This window comes from Egretta garzetta, unplaced genomic scaffold (genome assembly GCF_000687185.1).
Source record: "Egretta garzetta isolate BGI_Z169 unplaced genomic scaffold, ASM68718v1 scaffold97, whole genome shotgun sequence".
Taxonomy (NCBI): domain Eukaryota; kingdom Metazoa; phylum Chordata; class Aves; order Pelecaniformes; family Ardeidae; genus Egretta; species Egretta garzetta.
Genome location: NW_009260135.1, coordinates 566065 through 576309, shown reverse-complemented (window position 1 = coordinate 576309; position 10245 = coordinate 566065).

Sequence of the window (10245 nt, the reverse complement as noted above, 5' to 3'; positions counted from 1 at the left end):
GCCGTCTCGCATCAGCACCAACAACCCAGTTTGCACCAGGGGTCGGGTTTGACAGTGCCAAGGGTGTGGGTGGCGCAGGCCCCAGCAAGAAACACCGTCAGGATGTAAGCACAGGATACACGGAGTTTAACTCAGCTGCGGGACAGGGAGGAATGAAACACGCAGAGCTAGGCGAAGCACTGGAGTTACGACACTGAGAAATCCTCGACAAACTGGAGCGGGGCCCAGCTGAATGAGCTCAGCGCAAAGCACATTGTCGAGTGCTAAAATGCAGACACCACCCCTGACACCCTGCCTGGTTTTGCCAGCGGTAATGGGAAAAGTATGCTAAGTCCAGCGCTCTTACACTAAAATGCTTTTATGCAGCAAAGGCTATTTTCTTTAAAACAATCTCCATATCAAATTCATTTGGGTTGGAGAAAGAGGCAGCTGGTCACAGTTAGAATTTATTTTGCGATGCACAGCCTGTATGGTGAGTACGGCCGGGTGCTGTTGCGCACACAGACAGACAGACAGACGTGCTCGGCAAGAACGGCTGTGGAAAGGGAACCGCAAGCGGCTGAGAGGGCAGCACCCACCTCCACGCCAACCCACCCGAGTGCTGGGTGGCTTGGGGCTTCACCAGGGTTTTGGGCAGGTGGAGACTCGAGGATGTTAGCAGCACGCCGGGGCGTTGATGTGTTAGTTGCCCACCATGTGCATTTATTCACTTTTAGACCCATTCCCTCTTCATTTGAGGTTGAACTGCCCAGCCCCAGGCAATTGCCAAAGGCCCAGGGAACGCAGCGGATTCCTGGCTTCCACCGCCACAGCTCACGCAGGGGAAATACTAAATTTACAAGTACGGTGGAGAGACAGGGGGAGAAGTCCGGTAGCGTACAACAGCAGAGATCTCTGCTGTTACTGCTGGGAAACCAGAGCTGATCCCCAGTCTCTGTTTTCAGCTGCTCACAGCACGCAACAGACACCTGACGGCGCACCAGAGCTCATTACTAATTAACTCTGTGCCTCACAGTCTTGCACCAGGTAACAAGGTTAAGCACTAAAGTAGGAAACCCCAAAAACTTTTCCAGGTCCTCATGGCTGCCAGACATATAGAGCACACTGATATAACTCCTGATGAGTTTCTCGTTGGAAGACGCTTCTGCATCACTTGTGGGGGGAGACATCCAGACACAAGTCCTGGTTATCCCGACTGGGATGTGGTTAGGATAGCCACAGCCTTCAGCAAGGTACACTGGCATGATGAGAACAGAAATTAGCTTTTAATTACCTCTAAAATAAGATGTCTGAAAGAACAGTCTTTCCTAACTCCAGAAATGAGAGGAAATGGAGACACAAGCCTCACACAGGGCATCCTTCAGAAAAGGGGCCCAGAAGACGGTGCTACCCCTGGTTGACTGGGGGTGGCACTGCCTGGGGAAGGCAGCGTTTTGCAGGACGCTGGTACCTGCACCACTGAACCCAATGAACACAGTGACACAGAAAAGAGAACGATTACTCTTCAGCAGAGGAGCAGAACCAAGGCCAAGCTCTGTGAGCAGTCCCACCACCCCAGGCTGCTCCCCACTGCCACACTGGGCTTTTCACGCAGTTCTGGGGCTTTCTGAGTCACACCTCCTGCACTCTCGCACAAAATTAGCACTAACCCAAGGACACCTGGCACTGCTGACTCCCCAGGGCTGGGGCAGCAGGACACCAGCGTTGAGTCTCTTCTACCCAGCCCCCATTTCTGCAGAGCCGGATGGGACCGACCCATGGCTCCGTGCCTCTGTGTGACGCCTGTGCCTGGTCCCCGGAGGCAGCCTGACCCCGGCTTCCTTCCCAGCCCCTCTGAACTCCCAGGCCCTCAGAGGAACAGCACCGCGATATTTTTAGCCTGTTTACAAAGACAGAGCAGTACATTTCTGTGTGGCTTGCAGTGAGCGAGCATGAGATGTGTAGCCGGCGGGTCAGCTGGCAGCCATCTGGGCAGCAGCGCAGTGCTGGTTTGCCTGGGTGGATGCTGACATCAGAGAAGGAAAGAGAACCAGAAGGAGCACCGGGAGAACATGACCATTTTGCTTTTCCTTTAATAAACTTTTCTTCACCTAAGGCTCCTTCAAAGTGCTGGGAGTTTCAACCTCCCCCACCAGTAACCGGGCTCTGCTGGAGCAGCAGCACCGCAGGCTCCTGCTCCTCCCCTTGGCCATTGCTGGAGACCACAAGGCCAGAAGGAACCACAGGAATCCAGGAGCTGGATCTCCTATGTAGTCTCCAGTGAGAGCATTATCCACTTTACCAATTTCCTTTTTGAATCATGATGCTTGGGCTAAGCACAGCAGCCCAGGAGCAACCAGCCTTCTGCAGCCCCTCCTTAAAGTCACCTGGAGTTTGTACGCACAAGTCATGTTAGCATTTTGGCCATCCCATCATGTGCAGAGCAGCTTATCATCTTCCCCTTTCTTTGCAGACCTTTTCAGGGTCACCAATACCTAATACCCTCACATCTTAAATACTTTTTAATTGAAGTACTATTGTCATATATGTTGTTTGCATACAGGGGCTTGGAGCCCCCATGCCTCTGCATCTGGCCAGTGCCAGGGAGAGGTCACCAGGTAGGGGGTGTCCTGTCTGGTTCAGTATGAAGGCACCAACACCAGTATGTGACATTTGTCCTTCTCCCAGCACTTACAAGTGGTGAGGTTTTGTTCCAGTTAGCAGGTTTTGGTGCAGATAACGTTATAAGTTCCTTCACCCAATGCCTCTTCAGTCCTGTAACGCCTGCCTGTGTTGCAAGGGATGGAGTCTGCGCCTGGCAGAGTGCTGGCTGATGTTCATCATGCTTCCCTGCAGCCCCTGGCCTCAGACCCTGAACCTCTCCTTAAAGACAGTGAAGGGTGTCTCCAGGCTTCCAGCCAGGTACACACCAAAACCTGCTCCACTCTGCAGCCAGGAGGAGGCTCAAGCCCAGGGAGCCACCACTTGTTCTCCTTCATAGACCCTGAGCCAAGCCAAGAAGCAGCCACATTGGAGCTCTTGCATCTGGTGCAGAGTAGTAAATACTACCCACAGCTCTGTCCCTTATATTTAGGAAAAACCTCCCTGTGCTACTTTCTCATAGCCCAGCACAACTTGCATGCCAACTCTCTGTTCTGGAAGGTTAACCAGGTCAAAACAAGTCAAAACAAGATGTTCCATCTCAAAGCAGGACTCAGCAGAGCTGTGAGCTCAGACACAAGCCCAGCAGAGTCCAGGCTATGGGCAGCCGAGACGTACAGGCGGGAAAAAGATGTCTTGAAAGGAGGCTTGAGCCAATACAAGGCTCTGGTGGTGACTGCAAGACTAGAAAGGCAGAGAAATCTCCACTCATATAGAAGCGAATCACCTTACAGTCCCTAAAAAATACGTTCAGATGGCCTGGGCAGCTTGGAAGCGCTTGGGGCTGTGCTGAGATATGCTGAGATGAGCAGGAGCAGCGTGGGCTCAGCCCGGGGGAGCGTCTCTCCCCAACTTGCTCTGCCAGCCATGGCAGGGTTCTGCCCTGCTCAGCGAGAGCCCCAGGAGCGGCTGCAGCAAGACGGTTGCTGTGGGGATTGAGCAGGGGGACAGCCTGGTCCTGGGTACGGTTGGCTGCCTCCTGCAGCACCCTGGGCATCTCCAGCCCAGGCCAGGGCTCACCTCCCTGCCACTCCCACCAGACACGTTCAGGGCTCCATGTTAGGGCTCTGCAAGGTGCCCTGCTGCCTCCTGGCACAGCAAAAAACCCCTGCTCCTACCCCTTCTGTTTCATACAGGCAAGGCAGGAAAAGAGAGCACCAGGTCGCAATGTAAATATAAAAAGCCTGCGGTGACCTCCCCCGAAGGCAAAGACACCTCTGGTGATGCCTGTGGGGGACCTCCCCCCACACGGGCTCTGCCAAACCCCAGGAGAGGATCTGGTGCACCCAGCGCTGCAGGTGCTGTGCAGGGGCAGCGGGTAAGCGTCTCCACCTGGCCTGGGTGGGCTGCATCAGCCCAGGGCTGGGTACCGCTGCCAGAAAGGGAGGCAGGAACCCACAAACTGGCGGGAGCCCTCACGGCAGGGGGCAGGGGTGCAGCACAGGCTGCGGCACATTTCGGTTTTTTAGGATTATGTACAGCTTTGCCAGTCTTTGGGCAGAAGGGGAGGGACCGCTGTCTCTCTGTGTGCTTGTGACAACACTGCAAAACATTTGTCGAGGCAACCAGCATTCTGGAAAAAGACCCTGACGGACCAAGGGAGGAGAGCCAAGAGGTGCACCTGAATCACCCTCTCTTCCCAGTGTGGCAGATGGGTGTTCTGGTCCACCTGCTCCTGCAAGCCCAGGGGGCGACCCCCAGCACAGAGCACAGCTGGCCATCCAGGGAAAAGGAGAGGAGCCAGCCCCAAACACACTGCTAAATCCTTACTGTCCAGCCCTCCGTGCCATGCAGCGTTTGGACTGGTACAAAGTGATCTGCTTCAAAAGGCTCTGGCTTGTCTCCTCCCCGAAAGCTCTCAGTGTGGTTTATATTATGTCCCAAAATAGAAACAAATGGTTGGAAGTGGCTTGCTGCAGGAGTTTCTTCCCTTTCCAAACGCAGCCCAGACCTCAAGGTGCAGTGGGGCTTTATTTTCTACATTGACTCAGAAATACAAGTGCACTGAAGAGTTCCCTAATTCCTTCATTGGAAAGCCTTACCACAACATTGTTTTTAGAATAGAACAGTTACAATAATATTAGGCAGAAGAAAATGTATCTTTTGCTCTACTGAATACGATTGCTTTCCTGGTGTTAGCTTTGGTTTTAACATCATTAAGTAGAAGAACATGATTGAACTCAGTCGCAGTAACTTCTAATGCCTCTGTTGTTGTACGGAAAACAGTACAATTAAGAGTATGAAGAATTACTTTGACAAAGCAAGGAGTTTGCCATGCCTAATTTTCCCCCATCTTTCTCTAATGTAAGTCTATCAAACACAGTGTATTAAAAATAATAGAAATATTTTTTCTCCTCTGACAAATAACAGATCATGTTTGATATCTACAGAAAAAAAAGGAAGCTCTACCCCATATCACCACAGCGGCATGCATACCAGCACAGCCCATGCCACAGCAGCAGGGAACAGCTTTGGCCAAATGCAGTGCCAGAACGGCTGTTGTGAAAGACTCAACAGAATTAAAATACCTTAAAGAGCAGATGTCCAGATTGCCAAAAGCCCATTAGCTGGTATTTGGAATAAGAGACCATCTCTATGGATTTTTAAGATAGCTATAGCTTGGGGTTTTAAGAATTACCTAAATTGTGCCTCCCTAGGAAGGTAGGCTGATTTCAGTCAGAGGTATGCGCTTTTTTCATAGGGAACTATTGAAAGAGTTTCTATTTGTGAAGTGTAAATTTCTAAAGCAAAACATATTTCAATATACCATTTCTCTCAATACGTGCCTGTGCATTGTATGCACATACGTTTTCCGATAGTATCAGGATTACTATTTTACAACTGCTTTCTGAGAAAGCCTACCTGCAATAAACTGTAGGCTGATCTTTGTGATATGCTCCAGGACCCGAAGTGGGAGTTCGTACCTTTGCACCACCTGAGGGATAACACCAACCTTCCTGAGAAACAGCAAACATCTGAACTCTGAGCTCCTCCAAAGGCTTCCTGACCGTGCTGAGCCTTATTTATACCACCTGGGAGAGTTGTGGTTTAAGCACCAAACCCACCCTCCTGCTCCTCCTAGGACTTGCCCCATTCCCGGCAGGGCTGGGCAAGCAGGGCTGCGGCACAGCCCCCCAAGCAGCATGGCTCCCTCCGGGTGTGCTGCAGACCGGGCTGCCTTTGCAGGGCACCCCCCCCCCGCCCTGGCAGACCTGAAATGGTGCAAAATCCAGGCACCCCGGAGCAACAAAGGTCAGCTCTTGATCTAAACTTCATGGTGTGATCAGAGCAGCCTCGGATTTTGTGCAAATCTAGAGAACAGTTGGGAAGCTCAGATCTGAAGTCAAAAGCTGACCTTCCCTATGTGCCAGGGCTTGGCTTGACCCAGGTTTTGGTTTAGCATCACGGCTGTAACAGAGCAGCTAATGCTCGTTATGGAGTACCAGCAGAACGAGCCTGGTCAGAGCTTTGCTCTGCCTTCATGCCAGTCCTCACCATCGCCCGCTCCCTTACAACCCCCCTCCTGCAGGTGTCTGTCCTTAACCTCGGCATCGCTCTCGTGGGCACAGAATTCCAGACTGAAAGAATCAAATTGGAAATTTCACATTTGACTTGTTTTAGTGAAGCTACTCCCCACTGCCTACTCTCTTATTTTAGCCCAAGTTGTTCATGAGAGCCCTTGTGAGCATCAGCAACACCCAAGAGCTTAATGCAACAAATGCCAGAAGGAAGAAAACACGAACTGGAATAGGAGTTCCCTACATAAACTGGGGGGAATTGGCTGGGAGGCAGCTGTCACTGCTCAGGGATGGGATGGGCGTCAGCCAGCAGGTGGTGAGCAACTGCATTGTGCATCACTTGTTTTGTATATTTTTTATCATTATTTTCTTTTCCTTTGCTGTCCCATTAAACTGTCTTTATCTCAATCCACAGGTTTTACCTCTCCCCCATCCCCCCGATTCTCTCCCCCATCCCACCCAGGGGACGGGGGAGTGAGCGAGTGGCTGTGCAGTACTTAGCTGCCAACTGGAGTTAAACCACAACAAGTTCAACTTAAAAATAACCTCAGCACTGCGTTCCAGTGCTGGGCTGCCCGCAACAGTCATTAACGGGACACAACAGTGCTATGTGTCCTCAGAGATGCTCTGGAAAGGTTTGCCTCCATCATACCTGCGTTGATCCAGAGCTTCTGTATTGACTTCAGTCTGAAAATCTGCCAGATCTGAAATCAAAGCTCTATAAGAAACACCTCTTACTCACCTACCAAGTATTCGCCACTGCTCCCAAGAATGTATGTATTTTTACCACAATATACCAGGCTTAAAGTCCCCAAAGCTCCTTCCAGAAGCATCACTGTTCTGGAAGGAGATTTTATTTAGCGTACATTTCATAAGCACTGATTTCACTCTGCCATGCAACGCTCAGACATCCCCCCCAGGCAACAGGACAGCAGCGCGTTAGGCTGTGCACCAACTAGTTTCTTGGAATGCGATTTTTTGCTGTATTCTCCTGAGCTCTTTATGCGTCATAACCCAAAAGCTGGTATCTAACGGAACATTTCTTCACTTACTCCTTCAGGCTTATTTCTGGGCTTGTCCTCACAACTGCTTGTGACTGTACAGCTTTAAGCATTACTCGTGTGCCTTCAGAAGAGGCTGTTGGGCACCGTGCAGCTGACCGACACCTTCGTATTTTAAAATGCCTACAAAACTCCAACCAAAGAACAAGTACAAATATTGAAAGCTAGAAACCAAATTCTAGATAAACCTGAAAATTTGCAGCTCTATGTACAAACCAGCAGTTCAAAAAGCCCACTTGGTCCCACAGGTGAAAAAAGCAGCACAGGTGAAGGTAAGCACTCTGGCGCGATGCACCAGCATGAGACACAGCACAGCAGCATTAAAAGGAGCACGCTTGCCAAAAAAGTAGGGGGATTTTCATTCCTTGATCAAGGCCATAGCCCCACATTCGCACCAGCACAGGATTAAATACACTTTTGGACTGACCTGCGAGGCGTTCTTCCCTTGCGCTCTTCCAGAAGCCATCCCATGCCCGGCTGGGGGAGCCCTGGCAGTGGTCGCTAAGGCATCGCCTCAGGTGGGGCTTTCCCGCTGCCTCCATCCTTGCCCGTACGGATCCAACGTCTCGGAGGGAAATTGCAGCACGTTAGGACCACGGCAAACCCATTCTCCCAGCTTTTCCCTCTTAAGCTGGACTGGAAATGGTTCTGCGCAGGAGAAGTCTGCAGGTAGTTCGTGAACATCCCTCTGGCAAGAGCGGGAGCAGAGCCCAGGGCGGTGGCCCCCTCTGCATCCCCACCACGGAGCCCGGCCCAGCTCTGAGGCTCAGCTCCCACCTCATATAAACACAGCCATTCCCTACCACGCAGGGTAATAAATAAAGAGCGAGGCTACGCTGTTTCTGGAGCGCTGCACCTTTGCGTTCCCAACCGCGCTGCGTTAACGTCTGCGTAAGCGCCTCCTCCTCCCTTCGCAGCTTGCTCATTTACAGTGCCTGGGTGGCAGGTCACGTGCCTGCCATCGCCTTTACTAGCGTGCAGTTGTTTGGGATGGGTTTGGTTGGGTTTGGTTGGGTTTTGGGTTGGGTTTTTTTAAAATAATTATTTTGCTTAGAGCAGCTTGGTCTAGAAGCAGAATGGGATGTTTCTCCCGTGTTCTGGGATTAACCCGAGTGAAGGTTTTGTGCTGAGACCATTCAAACAGACGCAATCTCCAGGACTCAGATTAACCAGTTACCTGAGGAACATCCTCAGAGAAACCCTGCTCCAAAGGTGCTGTCCACTTTCTAAGCAGCAACAGGGACATACAAAAATCCTCTGCCACATACCCGTCCAGTTACACACCTGGAAATAGCACCCGCATAAGTATGATCTTATAAGAGCATGCTGGAAGAAGTAGAGGGCCACCCAGCCATTAAATTCAGGTTTTCTCCCCATTTGGGATGTGAGAATGAAATAGTTTTATAATAGTTTTACAATGGAAGTTGCTGCATATGTACAAAAAGCAAATACCTGGCATGTAGCTCAGCACTAATGAAGCTCCTTGGCAAAAATCAGTCCTGGAAAAGAAAAGCAATTAGTGGTGAGATAACTTGAATGAAAGGTGACTATGAACAACTGCTGGGCAGGCTTCACCCCCCCACCATTTCTATTTCTAGCAGCACATTTGGGTCTGACAACTCCCTGGAATGAGTTTCGGTGGTATTTGCTGAAGCGAGTTGAGCGCAGAGCGGTGCTTACCAGGCTGCTCCAGCACAGGCGCTGGCGGCACAGGCGCGCACCGCTACCTCGGCCGGGCAATCACCAAACCCCCACAGCTGGATGCTCTTCACCAAGCACACAACTGCATCCAGGGGAGCTCTGAGTGCTCCACGGAAGTCTTCAAAGCTGATTCCTTATGTCGTGGACCAATGCTGCAAACCGGCATCCTGATGAAGACAACTTAATGTCCTTCAGCAGAAGGAAATCCACGGGCTGGAGGTGCAGCTGATGGAAAGCACAGTGCCTGCTCCGAGGCTGTGAACTGCAGCATTAAGCATCCCCTCCTCAGCGCCATCGCGCGATTCAGACCTGCAGCTCTCAGCCACGTACAATGCATTTGATATGACAAACTTCTATGCATAGCTGATTTTTTAGCCTGTATTTCTAAGACAGTTGAAGCTAGTATGAAGAGAAAGCCCTAAGTATATGCTTCCATTTCAAAAAGTGTTTTGGACAAATGGAATCCCCAGATATAAACACAGTCATATCTGGCCCACGCAAGCAGCCGTTCCCCACTCCTCCCTGCTAGGGAAATGCTCAGAGCAGCGAGCGCTTCCTGCACAGGTTTGCAGACACCTCCCTGGCCGCTGTCAGGGTGCATTACAGGAAATTACCCTTCCACGAAGATGAGACTTAACGTGATGAAGGCATTTAGGTTTAAAACCCACATAAGCAGCCACCTGAAGAATGATGGCAGACACACATACCACAACGCATGCAAGGGGCTGGTTGCCATCCTGCTGCCCGGTGAGCTGCGTGGGGGGACGCAGAGACACCCTGAGTCCTCTAAGGGCAAAGTGGAGCTCCAGGCCACTGGGCCCACAGCAGCTAGGGGCATCACACGACCCCGGGACAGGGCTGCTGCTCAGAGGAAGGAAAAAGCATCATGAGCAGCTGGGACAGAGATGGCAAAGCAACAAAATTATGGTAATTTCTGTTTGCTTGGTACATTTAGTGTCACCTCCCACCGTGCTGGCAATGCTTCTAACCAAAACCAGAGGTTTTTAATATTAAAAAGCTGTTAAATGCATTTTGTGCCACCTGCAGAGCTCTGCTCCAAGCCTGACCCTGGGGAAGTGCAGTTTTCCCTCTGCCGATGAGAAAAGGTCACGTGCATTTTAAACGGGCAGGAACAAGCCAGCAGAGGAATACTGTCCATTGCCGACGTGCCTCCTCCCCACGGCAGCTTTTCTCCCAGCCCCCTAAGGTGCCATGAACTGCTGGCGGCAGCTCCGTGCAGCCCCTCAGCTGCGGGCAGTGCCACGGACATGGGCAGTGCTGGCCACGGCTGGTGCCGGGCCCCAGGGCGCGCGCCGCCCCCGCGG